General features: G+C 45.7%; 5 non-coding genes across 5 annotated transcripts; all 5 read left to right on the plus strand.

The window, feature by feature from the left end:
- Window positions 1–1267: 1267 nt before the first annotated feature.
- TRNAN-GUU (transfer RNA asparagine (anticodon GUU)) lies at window positions 1268–1341 on the plus strand. Its single transcript has one exon. It is a non-coding gene; the product is annotated as a tRNA-Asn (tRNA).
- Window positions 1342–3026: 1685 nt separating this feature from the next.
- On the plus strand, window positions 3027–3100 carry TRNAN-GUU (transfer RNA asparagine (anticodon GUU)). The gene has a single exon. It is a non-coding gene; the product is annotated as a tRNA-Asn (tRNA).
- Window positions 3101–5787: 2687 nt separating this feature from the next.
- Window positions 5788–5861, plus strand: TRNAN-GUU (transfer RNA asparagine (anticodon GUU)). The gene has a single exon. It is a non-coding gene; the product is annotated as a tRNA-Asn (tRNA).
- Window positions 5862–7769: 1908 nt separating this feature from the next.
- On the plus strand, window positions 7770–7843 carry TRNAN-GUU (transfer RNA asparagine (anticodon GUU)). Its single transcript has one exon. It is a non-coding gene; the product is annotated as a tRNA-Asn (tRNA).
- Window positions 7844–9527: 1684 nt separating this feature from the next.
- TRNAN-GUU (transfer RNA asparagine (anticodon GUU)) lies at window positions 9528–9601 on the plus strand. Its single transcript has one exon. It is a non-coding gene; the product is annotated as a tRNA-Asn (tRNA).
- The last annotated feature ends 1623 nt before the right edge of the window (window positions 9602–11224 follow it).

The following is an 11224-nucleotide window of genomic DNA, read 5'->3' on the forward strand; positions in this document are numbered from 1 at the left end:
CTGTGGCTCTCAACTGAGAGTTTCGGTCGGATGCCCATTTCAAATACCCAACACAAACAAGAGACCCCTCTGAAAATAGATAGAAGACGAGGGCACCGGGAGAGCATTTGTCGACAGGTTGAAACATCATCTATGAGACTAACAAAAGTTCCTTCGAGCCGAAATTGAACCAGCGACCTAAGGATTGCTGATTTTCTACTACAGTCCTCCGCTCTACCAGCTGAGCTATCGAAGGCTTGCCGAGCTGGTTGTCGGGTGCTTCCTAAGCTTGCAAATGAGTTACATGAGTAGGGAAACAGAGGAGAATTGTCCCGCTCTTTGAAAAACTCGGCAAACCAAAACTTTGGAGAATACGGGCGTCGATCCCGTTACCTCTCGCATGCTAAGCGAGCGCTCTACCATTTGAGCTAATCCCCCTTCTGGCAGTCCATGTTGGGGTCCATGCTGGTTTCCATGTTGGGGTGCCTGATTCACCACAATTGTGATCATCACATACTTTTCAACCTGTAGCTTTAAGCTTTTTTTTTTTTTTTTTTTTATTTAAGTGTGGATGTCTTTCTCCCGTAAAAGCAGAAGGAGCGTGGAGCTTACAGGGTGCCGGGTGGTGTAAAAGTATAGGTGAGTCGTTAGTGTACAGAGTGAAGAATTGTGGGAAGAGAAAATAAATCAGAATGATTTAAATAAGAAAGTCGCAACGTAGAAAAGATGGTCTAGATCCAATGGCCCATTTGGTTGTGGGCCCAAAAGCCTTTGCCTGTGCCACTTTGTTGCAAAGGCGAAAACATGTGGCATGAGAAACTGGGAGGTTGCGTGTATAAAAAGCATAGTCTGAAGGTCGTGAAAATGAGATGGTCAGGGATCGGGGGTCTCTATTCTATTTTTACGAGAAAAACATGTGATTCCGACCGGGGATAATGGCCAAATTGTAACAGGGGGCGTGAGTAAAAGAGAGCACTTAGCAGAGGATGGTTTCGATGCATCGACCTCTGGGTTATGGGCCCAGCACGCTTCCGCTGCGCCACTCTGCTGCCATACCTCCAAAAGAGAGGGGTAGCCTATTACCCGCTGACTGTTGTTAAGACGCTAATGTGGAGGCCATCTCTGTGTTGCAATTGTCCATTTGTTGGCGGCTGTAGTTCCACGCAGTTGTTATGTTTTATCATTCTCTTCTTTTTATTGTGTTGATCAGAAGGTCCTCTAAGAAACATACTCCATTTACCATGTTGTGGCTTTTTTACGACTTTAATCAAAGTGGCGGAGCGTGGTTGTCTCTGTGGCGCAATTGGTTAGCGCGTTCGGCTGTTAACCGGAAGGTTGGTGGTTCAAGCCCACCCAGGGACGGCAGTGTCCTCTTTTTGTCTCAGTTGCATGTTACAGAAAATCCTATGGTGCCTCTCAACTTAAAGTTTCGGCCAGAAGAGGAGGGCACCGGTTGTAAGACCATTTCAACATGTACAGTGTGAAAAATTTTGAGAAGAGAAAAAAATCCCAGTGATTTGGATGACATAGTTGCAATGTAGAAAGAATGGTCCAGAGCCTTTGGCCCTCTTTGGTTGTGGGCCTAAATGTCTTTCCATGCGCCACTCTGTTTCAAAGAAGATGACACATGACATGAGAAACTGGGAGGTTCAAGCAAAGCTTGAAGGTTGTGAAAACTTTTTTTTGTCTGATAACCAAAAGGTTGGTGGTTCAAGCCCACCCAGGGATGATTGTACCCTCTTTTTGTTTCAGTTGCATGTCAGAGTTACAGAAAGTCCTACTGTGGCTCTCAACTGAGAGTTTCGGTCGGATGCCCATTTCAAATACCCAACACAAACAAGAGACCCCTCTGAAAATAGATAGAAGACGAGGGCACCGGGAGAGCATTTGTCGACAGGTTGAAACATCATCTATGAGACTAACAAAAGTTCCTTCGAGCCGGAATTGAACCAGCGACCTAAGGATTGCTGATTTTCTACTACAGTCCTCCGCTCTACCAGCTGAGCTATCGAAGGCTTGCCGAGCTGGTTGTCGGGTGCTTCCTAAGCTTGCAAATGAGTTACATGAGTAGGGAAAAAGAGGAGAATTGTCCCGCTCTTTGAAAAACTCGGCAAACCAAAACTTTGGAGAATACGGGCGTCGATCCCGTTACCTCTCGCATGCTAAGCGAGCGCTCTACCATTTGAGCTAATCCCCCTTCTGGCAGTCCATGTTGGGGTCCATGCTGGTTTCCATGTTGGGGTGCCTGATTCACCACAATTGTGATCATCACATACTTTTCAACCTGTAGCTTTAAGCTTTTTTTTTTTTTTTTTTTTTTTTAAGTGTGGATGTCTTTCTCCCGTAAAAGCAGAAGGAGCGTGGAGCTTACAGGGTGCCGGGTGGTGTAAAAGTATAGGTGAGTCGTTAGTGTACAGAGTGAAGAATTGTGGGAAGAGAAAAGAAATCAGAATGATTTAAATAAGAAAGTCGCAACGTAGAAAAGATGGTCTAGATCCAATGGCCCATTTGGTTGTGGGCCCAAAAGCCTTTGCCTGTGCCACTTTGTTGCAAAGGCGAAAACATGTGGCATGAGAAACTGGGAGGTTGCGTGTATAAAAAGCATAGTCTGAAGGTCGTGAAAATGAGATGGTCAGGGATCGGGGGTCTCTATTCTATTTTTACGAGAAAAACATGTGATTCCGACCGGGGATAATGGCCAAATTGTAACAGGGGGCGTGAGTAAAAGAGAGCACTTAGCAGAGGATGGTTTCGATGCATCGACCTCTGGGTTATGGGCCCAGCACGCTTCCGCTGCACCACTCTGCTGCCATACCTCCAAAAGAGAGGGGTAGCCTATTACCCGCTGACTGTTGTTAAGACGCTAATGTGGAGGCCATCTCTGTGTTGCAATTGTCCATTTGTTGGCGGCTGTAGTTCCACGCAGTTGTTATGTTTTATCATTCTCTTCTTTTTATTGTGTTGATCAGAAGGTCCTCTAAGAAACATACTCCATTTACCATGTTGTGGCTTTTTTACGACTTTAATCAAAGTGGGGGAGCGTGGTTGTCTCTGTGGCGCAATTGGTTAGCGCGTTCGGCTGTTAACCGGAAGGTTGGTGGTTCAAGCCCACCCAGGGACGGCAGTGTCCTCTTTTTGTCTCAGTTGCATGTTACAGAAAATCCTATGGTGCCTCTCAACTTAAAGTTTCGGCCAGAAGAGGAGGGCACCGGTTGTAAGACCATTTCAACATGTACAGTGTGAAAAATTTTGAGAAGAGAAAAAAATCCCAGTGATTTGGATGACATAGTTGCAATGTAGAAAGAATGGTCCAGAGCCTTTGGCCCTCTTTGGTTGTGGGCCTAAATGTCTTTCCATGCGCCACTCTGTTTCAAAGAAGATGACACATGACATGAGAAACTGGGAGGTTCAAGCAAAGCTTGAAGGTTGTGAAAACTTTTTTTTGTCTGATAACCAAAAGGTTGGTGGTTCAAGCCCACCCAGGGATGATTGTACCCTCTTTTTGTTTCAGTTGCATGTCAGAGTTACAGAAAGTCCTACTGTGGCTCTCAACTGAGAGTTTCGGTCGGATGCCCATTTCAAATACCCAACACAAACAAGAGACCCCTCTGAAAATAGATAGAAGACGAGGGCACCGGGAGAGCATTTGTCGACAGGTTGAAACATCATCTATGAGACTAACAAAAGTTCCTTCGAGCCGAAATTGAACCAGCGACCTAAGGATTGCTGATTTTCTACTACAGTCCTCCGCTCTACCAGCTGAGCTATCGAAGGCTTGCCGAGCTGGTTGTCGGGTGCTTCCTAAGCTTGCAAATGAGTTACATGAGTAGGGAAACAGAGGAGAATTGTCCCGCTCTTTGAAAAACTCGGCAAACCAAAACTTTGGAGAATACGGGCGTCGATCCCGTTACCTCTCGCATGCTAAGCGAGCGCTCTACCATTTGAGCTAATCCCCCTTCTGGCAGTCCATGTTGGGGTCCATGCTGGTTTCCATGTTGGGGTGCCTGATTCACCACAATTGTGATCATCACATACTTTTCAACCTGTAGCTTTAAGCTTTTTTTTTTTTTTTTTTTTAAGTGTGGATGTCTTTCTCCCGTAAAAGCAGAAGGAGCGTGGAGCTTACAGGGTGCCGGGTGGTGTAAAAGTATAGGTGAGTCGTTAGTGTACAGAGTGAAGAATTGTGGGAAGAGAAAAGAAATCAGAATGATTTAAATAAGAAAGTCGCAACGTAGAAAAGATGGTCTAGATCCAATGGCCCATTTGGTTGTGGGCCCAAAAGCCTTTGCCTGTGCCACTTTGTTGCAAAGGCGAAAACATGTGGCATGAGAAACTGGGAGGTTGCGTGTATAAAAAGCATAGTCTGAAGGTCGTGAAAATGAGATGGTCAGGGATCGGGGGTCTCTATTCTATTTTTACGAGAAAAACATGTGATTCCGACCGGGGATAATGGCCAAATTGTAACAGGGGGCGTGAGTAAAAGAGAGCACTTAGCAGAGGATGGTTTCGATGCATCGACCTCTGGGTTATGGGCCCAGCATGCTTCCGCTGCACCACTCTGCTGCCATACCTCCAAAAGAGAGGGGTAGCCTATTACCCGCTGACTGTTGTTAAGACGCTAATGTGGAGGCCATCTCTGTGGAGAGCATTTGTCGACAGGTTGAAACATCATCTATGAGACTAACAAAAGTTCCTTCGAGCCGAAATTGAACCAGCGACCTAAGGATTGCTGATTTTCTACTACAGTCCTCCGCTCTACCAGCTGAGCTATCGAAGGCTTGCCGAGCTGGTTGTCGGGTGCTTCCTAAGCTTGCAAATGAGTTACATGAGTAGGGAAACAGAGGAGAATTGTCCCGCTCTTTGAAAAACTCGGCAAACCAAAACTTTGGAGAATACGGGCGTCGATCCCGTTACCTCTCGCATGCTAAGCGAGCGCTCTACCATTTGAGCTAATCCCCCTTCTGGCAATCCATGTTGGGGTCCATGCTGGTTTCCATGTTGGGGTGCCTGATTCACCACAATTGTGATCATCACATACTTTTCAACCTGTAGCTTTAAGCTTTTTTTTTTTTTTTTTTTTTTTAAGTGTGGATGTCTTTCTCCCGTAAAAGCAGAAGGAGCGTGGAGCTTACAGGGTGCCGGGTGGTGTAAAAGTATAGGTGAGTCGTTAGTGTACAGAGTGAAGAATTGTGGGAAGAGAAAAGAAATCAGAATGATTTAAATAAGAAAGTCGCAACGTAGAAAAGATGGTCTAGATCCAATGGCCCATTTGGTTGTGGGCCCAAAAGCCTTTGCCTGTGCCACTTTGTTGCAAAGGCGAAAACATGTGGCATGAGAAACTGGGAGGTTGCGTGTATAAAAAGCATAGTCTGAAGGTCGTGAAAATGAGATGGTCAGGGATCGGGGGTCTCTATTCTATTTTTACGAGAAAAACATGTGATTCCGACCGGGGATAATGGCCAAATTGTAACAGGGGGCGTGAGTAAAAGAGAGCACTTAGCAGAGGATGGTTTCGATGCATCGACCTCTGGGTTATGGGCCCAGCACGCTTCCGCTGCACCACTCTGCTGCCATACCTCCAAAAGAGAGGGGTAGCCTATTACCCGCTGACTGTTGTTAAGACGCTAATGTGGAGGCCATCTCTGTGTTGCAATTGTCCATTTGTTGGCGGCTGTAGTTCCACGCAGTTGTTATGTTTTATCATTCTCTTCTTTTTATTGTGTTGATCAGAAGGTCCTCTAAGAAACATACTCCATTTACCATGTTGTGGCTTTTTTACGACTTTAATCAAAGTGGGGGAGCGTGGTTGTCTCTGTGGCGCAATTGGTTAGCGCGTTCGGCTGTTAACCGGAAGGTTGGTGGTTCAAGCCCACCCAGGGACGGCAGTGTCCTCTTTTTGTCTCAGTTGCATGTTACAGAAAATCCTATGGTGCCTCTCAACTTAAAGTTTCGGCCAGAAGAGGAGGGCACCGGTTGTAAGACCATTTCAACATGTACAGTGTGAAAAATTTTGAGAAGAGAAAAAAATCCCAGTGATTTGGATGACATAGTTGCAATGTAGAAAGAATGGTCCAGAGCCTTTGGCCCTCTTTGGTTGTGGGCCTAAATGTCTTTCCATGCGCCACTCTGTTTCAAAGAAGATGACACATGACATGAGAAACTGGGAGGTTCAAGCAAAGCTTGAAGGTTGTGAAAACTTTTTTTTGTCTGATAACCAAAAGGTTGGTGGTTCAAGCCCACCCAGGGATGATTGTACCCTCTTTTTGTGTAAGTTGCATGTCAGAGTTACAGAAAGTCCTACTGTGGCTCTCAACTGAGAGTTTCGGTCGGATGCCCATTTCAAATACCCAACACAAACAAGAGACCCCTCTGAAAATAGATAGAAGACGAGGGCACCGGGAGAGCATTTGTCGACAGGTTGAAACATCATCTATGAGACTAACAAAAGTTCCTTCGAGCCGGAATTGAACCAGCGACCTAAGGATTGCTGATTTTCTACTACAGTCCTCCGCTCTACCAGCTGAGCTATCGAAGGCTTGCCGAGCTGGTTGTCGGGTGCTTCCTAAGCTTGCAAATGAGTTACATGAGTAGGGAAACAGAGGAGAATTGTCCCGCTCTTTGAAAAACTCGGCAAACCAAAACTTTGGAGAATACGGGCGTCGATCCCGTTACCTCTCGCATGCTAAGCGAGCGCTCTACCATTTGAGCTAATCCCCCTTCTGGCAATCCATGTTGGGGTCCATGCTGGTTTCCATGTTGGGGTGCCTGATTCACCACAATTGTGATCATCACATACTTTTCAACCTGTAGCTTTAAGCTTTTTTTTTTTTTTTTTTTTTTTAAGTGTGGATGTCTTTCTCCCGTAAAAGCAGAAGGAGCGTGGAGCTTACAGGGTGCCGGGTGGTGTAAAAGTATAGGTGAGTCGTTAGTGTACAGAGTGAAGAATTGTGGGAAGAGAAAAGAAATCAGAATGATTTAAATAAGAAAGTCGCAACGTAGAAAAGATGGTCTAGATCCAATGGCCCATTTGGTTGTGGGCCCAAAAGCCTTTGCCTGTGCCACTTTGTTGCAAAGGCGAAAACATGTGGCATGAGAAACTGGGAGGTTGCGTGTATAAAAAGCATAGTCTGAAGGTCGTGAAAATGAGATGGTCAGGGATCGGGGGTCTCTATTCTATTTTTACGAGAAAAACATGTGATTCCGACCGGGGATAATGGCCAAATTGTAACAGGGGGCGTGAGTAAAAGAGAGCACTTAGCAGAGGATGGTTTCGATGCATCGACCTCTGGGTTATGGGCCCAGCACGCTTCCGCTGCACCACTCTGCTGCCATACCTCCAAAAGAGAGGGGTAGCCTATTACCCGCTGACTGTTGTTAAGACGCTAATGTGGAGGCCATCTCTGTGTTGCAATTGTCCATTTGTTGGCGGCTGTAGTTCCACGCAGTTGTTATGTTTTATCATTCTCTTCTTTTTATTGTGTTGATCAGAAGGTCCTCTAAGAAACATACTCCATTTACCATGTTGTGGCTTTTTTACGACTTTAATCAAAGTGGGGGAGCGTGGTTGTCTCTGTGGCGCAATTACCCGCTGACTGTTGTTAAGACGCTAATGTGGAGGCCATCTCTGTGTTGCAATTGTCCATTTGTTGGCGGCTGTAGTTCCACGCAGTTGTTATGTTTTATCATTCTCTTCTTTTTATTGTGTTGATCAGAAGGTCCTCTAAGAAACATACTCCATTTACCATGTTGTGGCTTTTTTACGACTTTAATCAAAGTGGGGGAGCGTGGTTGTCTCTGTGGCGCAATTGGTTAGCGCGTTCGGCTGTTAACCGGAAGGTTGGTGGTTCAAGCCCACCCAGGGACGGCAGTGTCCTCTTTTTGTCTCAGTTGCATGTTACAGAAAATCCTATGGTGCCTCTCAACTTAAAGTTTCGGCCAGAAGAGGAGGGCACCGGTTGTAAGACCATTTCAACATGTACAGTGTGAAAAACTTTGAGAAGAGAAAAAAATCCCAGTGATTTGGATGACATAGTTGCAATGTAGAAAGAATGGTCCAGAGCCTTTGGCCCTCTTTGGTTGTGGGCCTAAATGTCTTTCCATGCGCCACTCTGTTTCAAAGAAGATGACACATGACATGAGAAACTGGGAGGTTCAAGCAAAGCTTGAAGGTTGTGAAAACTTTTTTTTGTCTGATAACCAAAAGGTTGGTGGTTCAAGCCCACCCAGGGATGATTGTACCCTCTTTTTGTTTCAGTTGCATGTCAGAGTTACAGAAAGTCCTACTGTGGCTCTCAACTGAGAGTTTCGGTCGGATGCCCATTTCAAATACCCAACACAAACAAGAGACCCCTCTGAAAATAGATAGAAGACGAGGGCACCGGGAGAGCATTTGTCGACAGGTTGAAACATCATCTATGAGACTAACAAAAGTTCCTTCGAGCCGGAATTGAACCAGCGACCTAAGGATTGCTGATTTTCTACTACAGTCCTCCGCTCTACCAGCTGAGCTATCGAAGGCTTGCCGAGCTGGTTGTCGGGTGCTTCCTAAGCTTGCAAATGAGTTACATGAGTAGGGAAACAGAGGAGAATTGTCCCGCTCTTTGAAAAACTCGGCAAACCAAAACTTTGGAGAATACGGGCGTCGATCCCGTTACCTCTCGCATGCTAAGCGAGCGCTCTACCATTTGAGCTAATCCCCCTTCTGGCAGTCCATGTTGCGGTCCATGCTGGTTTCCATGTTGGGGTGCCTGATTCACCACAATTGTGATCATCACATACTTTTCAACCTGTAGCTTTAAGCTTTTTTTTTTTTTTTTTTTTTTTAAGTGTGGATGTCTTTCTCCCGTAAAAGCAGAAGGAGCGTGGAGCTTACAGGGTGCCGGGTGGTGTAAAAGTATAGGTGAGTCGTTAGTGTACAGAGTGAAGAATTGTGGGAAGAGAAAAGAAATCAGAATGATTTAAATAAGAAAGTCGCAACGTAGAAAAGATGGTCTAGATCCAATGGCCCATTTGGTTGTGGGCCCAAAAGCCTTTGCCTGTGCCACTTTGTTGCAAAGGCGAAAACATGTGGCATGAGAAACTGGGAGGTTGCGTGTATAAAAAGCATAGTCTGAAGGTCGTGAAAATGAGATGGTCAGGGATCGGGGGTCTCTATTCTATTTTTACGAGAAAAACATGTGATTCCGACCGGGGATAATGGCCAAATTGTAACAGGGGGCGTGAGTAAAAGAGAGCACTTAGCAGAGGATGGTTTCGATGCATCGACCTCTGGGTTATGGGCCCAGCACGCTTCCGCTGCACCACTCTGCTGCCATACCTCCAAAAGAGAGGGGTAGCCTATTACCCGCTGACTGTTGTTAAGACGCTAATGTGGAGGCCATCTCTGTGTTGCAATTGTCCATTTGTTGGCGGCTGTAGTTCCACGCAGTTGTTATGTTTTATCATTCTCTTCTTTTTATTGTGTTGATCAGAAGGTCCTCTAAGAAACATACTCCATTTACCATGTTGTGGCTTTTTTACGACTTTAATCAAAGTGGGGGAGCGTGGTTGTCTCTGTGGCGCAATTGGTTAGCGCGTTCGGCTGTTAACCGGAAGGTTGGTGGTTCAAGCCCACCCAGGGACGGCAGTGTCCTCTTTTTGTCTCAGTTGCATGTTACAGAAAATCCTATGGTGCCTCTCAACTTAAAGTTTCGGCCAGAAGAGGAGGGCACCGGTTGTAAGACCATTTCAACATGTACAGTGTGAAAAATTTTGAGAAGAGAAAAAAATCCCAGTGATTTGGATGACATAGTTGCAATGTAGAAAGAATGGTCCAGAGCCTTTGGCCCTCTTTGGTTGTGGGCCTAAATGTCTTTCCATGCGCCACTCTGTTTCAAAGAAGATGACACATGACATGAGAAACTGGGAGGTTCAAGCAAAGCTTGAAGGTTGTGAAAACTTTTTTTTGTCTGATAACCAAAAGGTTGGTGGTTCAAGCCCACCCAGGGATGATTGTACCCTCTTTTTGTTTCAGTTGCATGTCAGAGTTACAGAAAGTCCTACTGTGGCTCTCAACTGAGAGTTTCGGTCGGATGCCCATTTCAAATACCCAACACAAACAAGAGACCCCTCTGAAAATAGATAGAAGACGAGGGCACCGGGAGAGCATTTGTCGACAGGTTGAAACATCATCTATGAGACTAACAAAAGTTCCTTCGAGCCGGAATTGAACCAGCGACCTAAGGATTGCTGATTTTCTACTACAGTCCTCCGCTCTACCAGCTGAGCTATCGAAGGCTTGCCGAGCTGGTTGTCGGGTGCTTCCTAAGCTTGCAAATGAGTTACATGAGTAGGGAAACAGAGGAGAATTGTCCCGCTCTTTGAAAAACTCGGCAAACCAAAACTTTGGAGAATACGGGCGTCGATCCCGTTACCTCTCGCATGCTAAGCGAGCACTCTACCATTTGTGCTAATCCCCCTTCTGGCAGTCCATGTTGGGGTCCATGCTGGTTTCCATGTTGGGGTGCCTGATTCACCACAATTGTGATCATCACATACTTTTCAACCTGTAGCTTTAAGCTTTTTTTTTTTTTTTTTTTTTTTAAGTGTGGATGTCTTTCTCCCGTAAAAGCAGAAGGAGCGTGGAGCTTACAGGGTGCCGGGTGGTGTAAAAGTATAGGTGAGTCGTTAGTGTACAGAGTGAAGAATTGTGGGAAGAGAAAAGAAATCAGAATGATTTAAATAAGAAAGTCGCAACGTAGAAAAGATGGTCTAGATCCAATGGCCCATTTGGTTGTGGGCCCAAAAGCCTTTGCCTGTGCCACTTTGTTGCAAAGGCGAAAACATGTGGCATGAGAAACTGGGAGGTTGCGTGTATAAAAAGCATAGTCTGAAGGTCGTGAAAATGAGATGGTCAGGGATCGGGGGTCTCTATTCTATTTTTACGAGAAAAACATGTGATTCCGACCGGGGATAATGGCCAAATTGTAACAGGGGGCGTGAGTAAAAGAGAGCACTTAGCAGAGGATGGTTTCGATGCATCGATCTCTGGGTTATGGGCCCAGCACGCTTCCGCTGCACCACTCTGCTGCCATACCTCCAAAAGAGAGGGGTAGCCTATTACCCGCTGACTGTTGTTAAGACGCTAATGTGGAGGCCATCTCTGTGTTGCAATTGTCCATTTGTTGGCGGCTGTAGTTCCACGCAGTTGTTATGTTTTATCATTCTCTTCTTTTTATTGTGTTGATCAGAAGGTCCTCTAAGAAAC

The sequence above is a fragment of the Rhinoderma darwinii genome (assembly GCF_050947455.1).
Source record: "Rhinoderma darwinii isolate aRhiDar2 chromosome 4 unlocalized genomic scaffold, aRhiDar2.hap1 SUPER_4_unloc_9, whole genome shotgun sequence".
In the NCBI taxonomy this organism is placed as follows: domain Eukaryota; kingdom Metazoa; phylum Chordata; class Amphibia; order Anura; family Rhinodermatidae; genus Rhinoderma; species Rhinoderma darwinii.